At 36.2% G+C, this 6,880-nt stretch overlaps 1 pseudogene; it reads left to right on the plus strand.

The window, feature by feature from the left end:
* Positions 1 to 2,021: 2,021 nt before the first annotated feature.
* Positions 2,022 to 3,743, plus strand: LOC143387425 (ATP synthase F(1) complex subunit alpha, mitochondrial pseudogene; annotated as a pseudogene).
* The last annotated feature ends 3,137 nt before the right edge of the window (positions 3,744 to 6,880 follow it).

Raw genomic sequence — 6,880 nt, forward strand, 5'->3', positions numbered from 1 at the left:
CAAATGAGATCAGTAGAGTGTAGAAAAGGGACCAGGAGACGGAGGAGTGAAGGGAAAATAATGGGGAATGATATTGGCCAAACTGTAGTGTTATATTGTGCATGTGGAAATATGTAACGACAAATACTTCCATGATTAATGACTACAATGTATCACCAAAAAAAATGGAAAAAAATAAAAGCAAACCAAAAGAACAAAATTGTTTTCATGTATGTATGTATGTATGTATATACACAGCTTAGCCAAACATTTGTTGTGAGCATAAACATTAATTAATACTCTGGAACAGTGATGAGCAAATCATAGCTGTCAGCCTGACACTGTTTTTTTAAATTGTTCTCTTTGTTCCTTTTTTTTTAAATGGAGACAGAGAAGGACATCATGTAAAGACATAGCAATCTTTTATTTTTTTATTTTTAAAGAGAGAGTGAGAGAGAGACAGAGAGGGAGAGAGAGAAAATTTTAATATTTATTTATTTTTTTAGTTCTCAGCGGACACAACATCTTTGTTTGTATGTGTTGCTGAGGATCGAACCCGGGCCGCACACATGCCAGGCAAGTGCGCTACCGCTTGAGCCACATCCCCAGCCCTCTTTGCTCCTTTTTTCTCTTTCTTTTTTTCATTCTTCTCTCTCACCCTCCCTCCCGCCCTCTCTCTCTCTCTCTTTCTTTCATATTTCCCAGGCTGGCCTGAACTCCTAGGCTCAAGTAATCTTCCTGCCTCAGCTTTCTGAGTAGTTGCGACTGTTGGAGCACACCACGGTGTCCAACAATAACACTTGCTTTTGTAAACAAAGTTTTATTAGAACACAGAAGCTTATATTATTTACCCACAGTCTAGGCTGTTTTTGTGCTACACTGGCACTTGAGTAGCAATGAAGACTTGCCTACAAAGTCTAATATATTTATTATCAGTCTCTTTTCAGGGAAAGTTTGTTGATCCCTAATTAGATTACAGATTAAAGTCAGGAGAATAAATACATAAACATTTCTATTCTTACGATGAAAATTGGCTGTATGAAATGAGATAAATGATCTGTTAATTGCCAAGAAAAATGTCTCTTCCCTATAGAAAGTGTGTATTCAGGACTAGAAATCTTGACACTGTGTCATGTCAAATGTAGGAAAAAACCTGGCAGTTCATTTTAATGAGAGTTAAGAAATTTCTTTTCCAGGACATTTTGAGGTGTATCTAAACTTTGTAGATAATACAGGGAAGAACATTTTAATCTGCAAATAGATTATGTTCATTATTAATTTGTAATCATTTCACAACTATCATATAATATTAAAGCATCATTGGAGACTGCCTATTGGATTGTAATAGAAACTTTTATGACTCTAGACATTAACTTGTATTTTTCTAGTTAATGTAGACCCATACTTTTAAGCTAGTGCTATTGGTAAAATATATGATTACTTAAGTCTGACTGCCTTACTAATTTTGACCAGTTTATTTTTCAGATATCCATTTTGGGATTTACTCTTTCAATTAATTTTGGGTTCCATGGGCAATGAAATTGTTGTTGAGTATGTAAGATGTTGCAGTTTCTATGTAAGTTCACCTAAGTGCCTCTACCACTATTGATGGGCAAGGATATAAGTAATTTAGTACTTTTACTTTAAACTGTTATAGATCTACTGTACTGGATTTGTTTTTCTGACACAAAAGAGTATAAAACTAGAAAAACTAAACATTTTCAGGTATTAATTTCAGACATGACTATAGGCCTGGTGCACAAAACACACTTATACAGGGAGATGAAGCTCAAGTAAGATGGTGGTCATACTGAGTTAAGGAGAAAATTATCAAAGTGCAAGATTATCATAGTGGTTGGAATTTTGTGGACAAGAATGTCTGAGTTATGTATGGTGGGTGCAATGTGATTATGTGTGTGTGTTAGAGAGAGAATACTAAAAGCCTGGAGAAAATTCATTTTTGATATGAATGTACCAGATGAGACTCTTTAAGGCTTAGCAGAGTTTGACTGCTATAAAGACTGAAGATGAGGTCCCAGTCAGTCCGGAGACTGCGGCTGCAGAGGAACCGCCTGAGCAGAAACCGAAGATGCTGTCTGTGCGCGTCGCCGCGGCCGTGGCCCGTGCCCTCCCTCGGCGAGCCGGGCTGGTCTCCAAAAATGCTTTGGGATCATCCTTCATTGCTGCAAGGAACCTCCATGCCTCTAACACCCATCTTCAGAAGATTGGCACTGCTGAGATGTCCTCTATTCTTGAAGAGCATATTCTTGGAGCTGATACCTCTGTTGACCTTGAAGAAACTGGGCGTGTCTTAAGTATTGGTGATGGCATTGCCCGAGTTCATGGGCTGAGGAATGTTCAAGCAGAAGAAATGGTAGAGTTTTCTTCAGGCTTAAAGGGTATGTCTCTGAACTTGGAACCAGACAATATTGGTGTTGTCATGTTTGGGTATGATATACTAATTAAAGAAGGAGATATTGTTAAGAGGACAGGAGCCATTGTGGATGTTCCAGTTGGCGAGGAACTGTTGGGTCGTGTAGTAGATGCCCTTGGTAATGCCATTGATGGAAAGGGTCCAATTGGTTCCAAGATCCATAGGCGAGTGGGCCTGAAAGCCCCTGGAATCATTCCTCAAATCTCTGTGAGGGAACCAATGCAGACTGGCATTAAGGCTGTGGATAGCTTGCTGCCAATTGGACGTGGTCAACGTTAGCAGATTATTGGTGACAGACAGACTGGGAAAACATCGATTGCTATTGACACAATTATTAACCACAAACGCTTCAATGATGAAACTGATAAGAAAAAGAAGCTGTATTGTATCTATGTTGCTATTAGTCAAAAGCGATCCACTGTTGCCCAGTTGGTGAAGAGACTTACAGATGCAGATGCTATGAAGTACACCATTGTGGTGTCAGCCACTGCTTCTGATGCTGCCCCACTTCAGTACCTGGCTCCTTACTCTGGCTGTTCTATGGGAGAATATTTTAGAGATAATGGCAAACATGCTTTGATCATCTATGATGACTTATCCAAACAGGCTGTTGCATACCGTCAGATGTCTCTGTTGCTACGCCGACCCCCTGGTCGTGAAGCCAATCCTGGTGATGTGTTCTACCTACACTCCCGACTGCTGGAAAGAGCAGCCAAAATGAATGATTCTTTTGGTGGTGGCTCCTTGACTGCTTTACCAGTCATAGAAACACAGGCTGGTGATGTGTCTGCTTACATTCCAACAAATGTCATTTCCATCACTGATGGACAGATCTTCTTGGAAACAGAATTGTTCTATAAAGGTATCTGCCCTGCTATTAATGTTGGTTTATCTGTGTCCCCAGTCGGATCTGCTGCCCAAACTAGGGCTATGAAGCAGGTGGCAGGTACCATGAAGTTGGAATTGGCTCAGTATCGTGAGGTTGCTGCTTTTGCACAGTTTGGTTCTGATCTTGATGCTGCCACTCAACAACTCTTGAGTCGTGGTGTGCGTCTGACTGAGTTGCTGAAGCAAGGACGGTACTCTCCCATGGCTATTGAAGAACAAGTGGCCGTTATCTATGCCAGTGTAAGGGGATATCTTGATAAACTGGAGCCCAGCAAGATCACCAAGTTTGAGAATGCTTTCTTGTCTCATGTGATCAGTCAACACCAAGCCCTCTTGGGCAATATCAGGGCTGATGGGAAGATCTCTGAACAGTCCGATGCAAAGCTGAAAAAGATTGTAACAAACTTCTTGGCTGGATTTGAAGCATAAAATATGGATTCACATCAAAAAAAAAAAAGACTGAAGATGATGCTAAATGGCAACGTTGGAAGAAATTAGGTTTCCAGCAGAGTCAGGTTGCAGCAGCTTCACTAATATATCAGGTAATTAATTAAGAGTTCAGAAATAAGCCTTAGCAAAAAGAACCACACACAAAAGAGTAAAGGGAAAATGGTTGACCTACATTTGAAACCAAAATTGATTCATGCTAAAAATGTATGTGGCAGCCAGAAAGGAAAAAGGAAAAGAAAGGTGTGTGTGTGTGTGAAAGGAATCTCACGATAATCAAAGGGAGATCAGTAAAATAGAGGAAAGGGATCAGGGGAGAGAGGAAAGTAGGTAAAAGAGAAATACTCGAGAATGATATTGGCTGTTTTATCACTATATTGTACATATGTATGAAAACATAACAACAAATCCCACCATTATGTACAAGTATAATGCACCATGAAATATGGAAAAAAAGAAATATACCAAACCTAGCCGGGCTCGGTGGAATATGCCTATAATCCCAGTGACTCAGGTGGTTGAAGCAAGAGGATCATGAGCTCAAAGCCAGCCTTAGTAAATCGAGGTGCAAAAGCAGCTCAGCAAGACCCTGTCTCTCAAAATACAAAATAGGTCTGGGGATGTGGCTCAGTAATTGAGTACCCTGAGTTCAATCTCTGGTACCAAATAATAATAATAATAATAATAATAATAATAATACCAAATCTATTATGATCAAAACAATTCACCAGTAATTAACTTGCATGACACATAAAGCAGAATATCCTTTATAGGAAGACAACATAATCCAGATTTCCTATGATGTATCATCTATAAATGACCAGAATATAATTAATTTTTTTTTTTTTTTTGCTATCAGGGATTGAACCCAGGGGTGCTTAACCATGAGCCAGAACCTCAGCCCTTTTTTGCATTTTATTTAGATACAGGGTCTCATTGAGTTGCTAAGTGCATCCCTTAGTTGCGGAGGATAGCTTTGAACTCTTGATCCTCCTGCCTTAGCCTCCTGAGTTGCTGGGATTATAGGCATGTAGAATATCATTAAATTTTGCCAGAATGCAAAGCAGATCAAAAAATGAGAACCACAAGAGAAAAATATCACATATAAAAAAAGTTCCATGAGCTGACCCATATGTTAGGATTAGCAGAAAAAAAATTTAAATAGTTTTTATAACTAATTTCAAGGAGTTACAGAAAAGCTTAATCATAATGAATAAGTAGATATGGGTGTCAACATATAAATGAAAAATTTCTTTTAAAAGAAATAAAAAGTATAGTATTTGAAATAAAAAATTCATGAAACAAATCTATCATCAGTTTGTATAGTGCAAAAACAGCAAAAAGTTAACTTGGAGATAGACCAATAAAAATTATCTGGTCTAAAAAACAGAAAGAAAAAAATAGAGACTTGGTTACTATCAGTACAAAGTGACCTAACATACATATAATTAGATCTCTAGAAGAATAGATGCATAAATTGTACAGAAAAAAATATATTTAAGACAATGATGGCTAAAATTATCCCAAATTAACAAAAAAGATGTTAACAGATTTAGGAAACTCAGTGAATACTAAGGTTAGTTACAAAGCAAATCACATCTAGATGCATCAGAGTCAACTGTAAATAATCAATTAGGAGGAAAAAGGTCTTGAAGGCAATTAGAAAAAAGTGGTGTGTTATGCATTGGTAAAAATGACTAAAATGATAGCTGACTTCTTATCAGAAATGAGAGGTTAAAGTTAATGGAAAGGTTTAAGGTGCTAGAAGACAAACACCGCTAATCCAGGATAAATACTCTTCAAAACTGAAAACAGAATAGACATTTTCAAATTAATAAAAAGTAAGAAAATTCAATACCAATAGATCTCTACTATGAAGAATGCTAAAAGAACCTCTTCAGGATAAAAGGAGATGATCCACCAGGTAGAAACAGATGCACTGTGTGTTTTAGTTCACTGTGTAATAAACTTAATGGTTTAAAATAAAAATTATTTGTTATTTCTCCTTATTCTATGATTTGGTTTTACATAACCTGATGGGTCCTTTGCTCTAGGTATTTATTACTGCTTATGTGGTTTCCTTTAGCAGGGATTGTTTAACCAAAGGTAGAACTGATAAAATAGCTTCCTTTACATGTCTGCTAGCTCAACTGGTTGGGTCAGCCTTATCTCCTCAAATGCTTTTAGTCATTCAGTCATTCTAAAATTTTTTATTTGTTGATTAGATAACTAGAGGATAAAAGTAGAAGGTATACACCTTCCCAAGGTGTTAGGTTAGAATTGGCATGGCATCACTTTCACTGAAAATATATTTTGTTCATTAAAAAAGGCAAAAAACCAGCCCAGACTCAGAGGGTGGGAAAATAGATATTACTTCATAATGAGAGAAGCAACATGATACAGGAATGTGAAGAATTTGGGCTAGATATTTTTAAAGACAATGCACCATAAACAGAAATGAAAAGTACTAGAAATAGTAAAATGTAGGTAAATATAAAAGGCAATATGTATACATATTTATTCTTTTAATTTATTGGAAACATGACTAAGGTAAAAAACAGAATGTATACAGCTGTAAAATGTATGAAGACAAAGCACAAAAGACTTGGGGAGATGTGAGAAAGTATCACAATTTAAACTCTTAAAACTGTGATAAATTAAAGAATGCATTTCATAATTCCTGGAAACATTGCTAAAACAATAATATATAGCAATACAGCTAAAAGCTAATGATAAATTAAATAAAATTTAATTTTTATTTAATGTAATTTTATTTAATTACATTAAATAAAAATAGGAATAGAATGAAAACAAGAAATAAATAATAGATAAAAATACATCATGAATAGTAAGCCAAGAAGAATGCAGAGGCTATACTAACATCAGATGAATTTAAATTCAAGATAAAGAGTTTTATAAGAGATAAGAAAGACATTTCATAATACCATAATGTGTTTTTTAAGAACACAGAACCATAACATCATACAACCATTTATATGCTCCAAATATATAAAAGCTGACAAAACTGAAGAGACAAATCCATACTTTGAATTTTTAACACCCTTTTAATAACTGATAGTAACACTATAAAAAAATCACTAATGATACACAAGAGTCTGAACAAAACTATCA

The sequence above is a fragment of the Callospermophilus lateralis genome (assembly GCF_048772815.1).
Source record: "Callospermophilus lateralis isolate mCalLat2 chromosome 11 unlocalized genomic scaffold, mCalLat2.hap1 SUPER_11_unloc_2, whole genome shotgun sequence".
In the NCBI taxonomy this organism is placed as follows: domain Eukaryota; kingdom Metazoa; phylum Chordata; class Mammalia; order Rodentia; family Sciuridae; genus Callospermophilus; species Callospermophilus lateralis.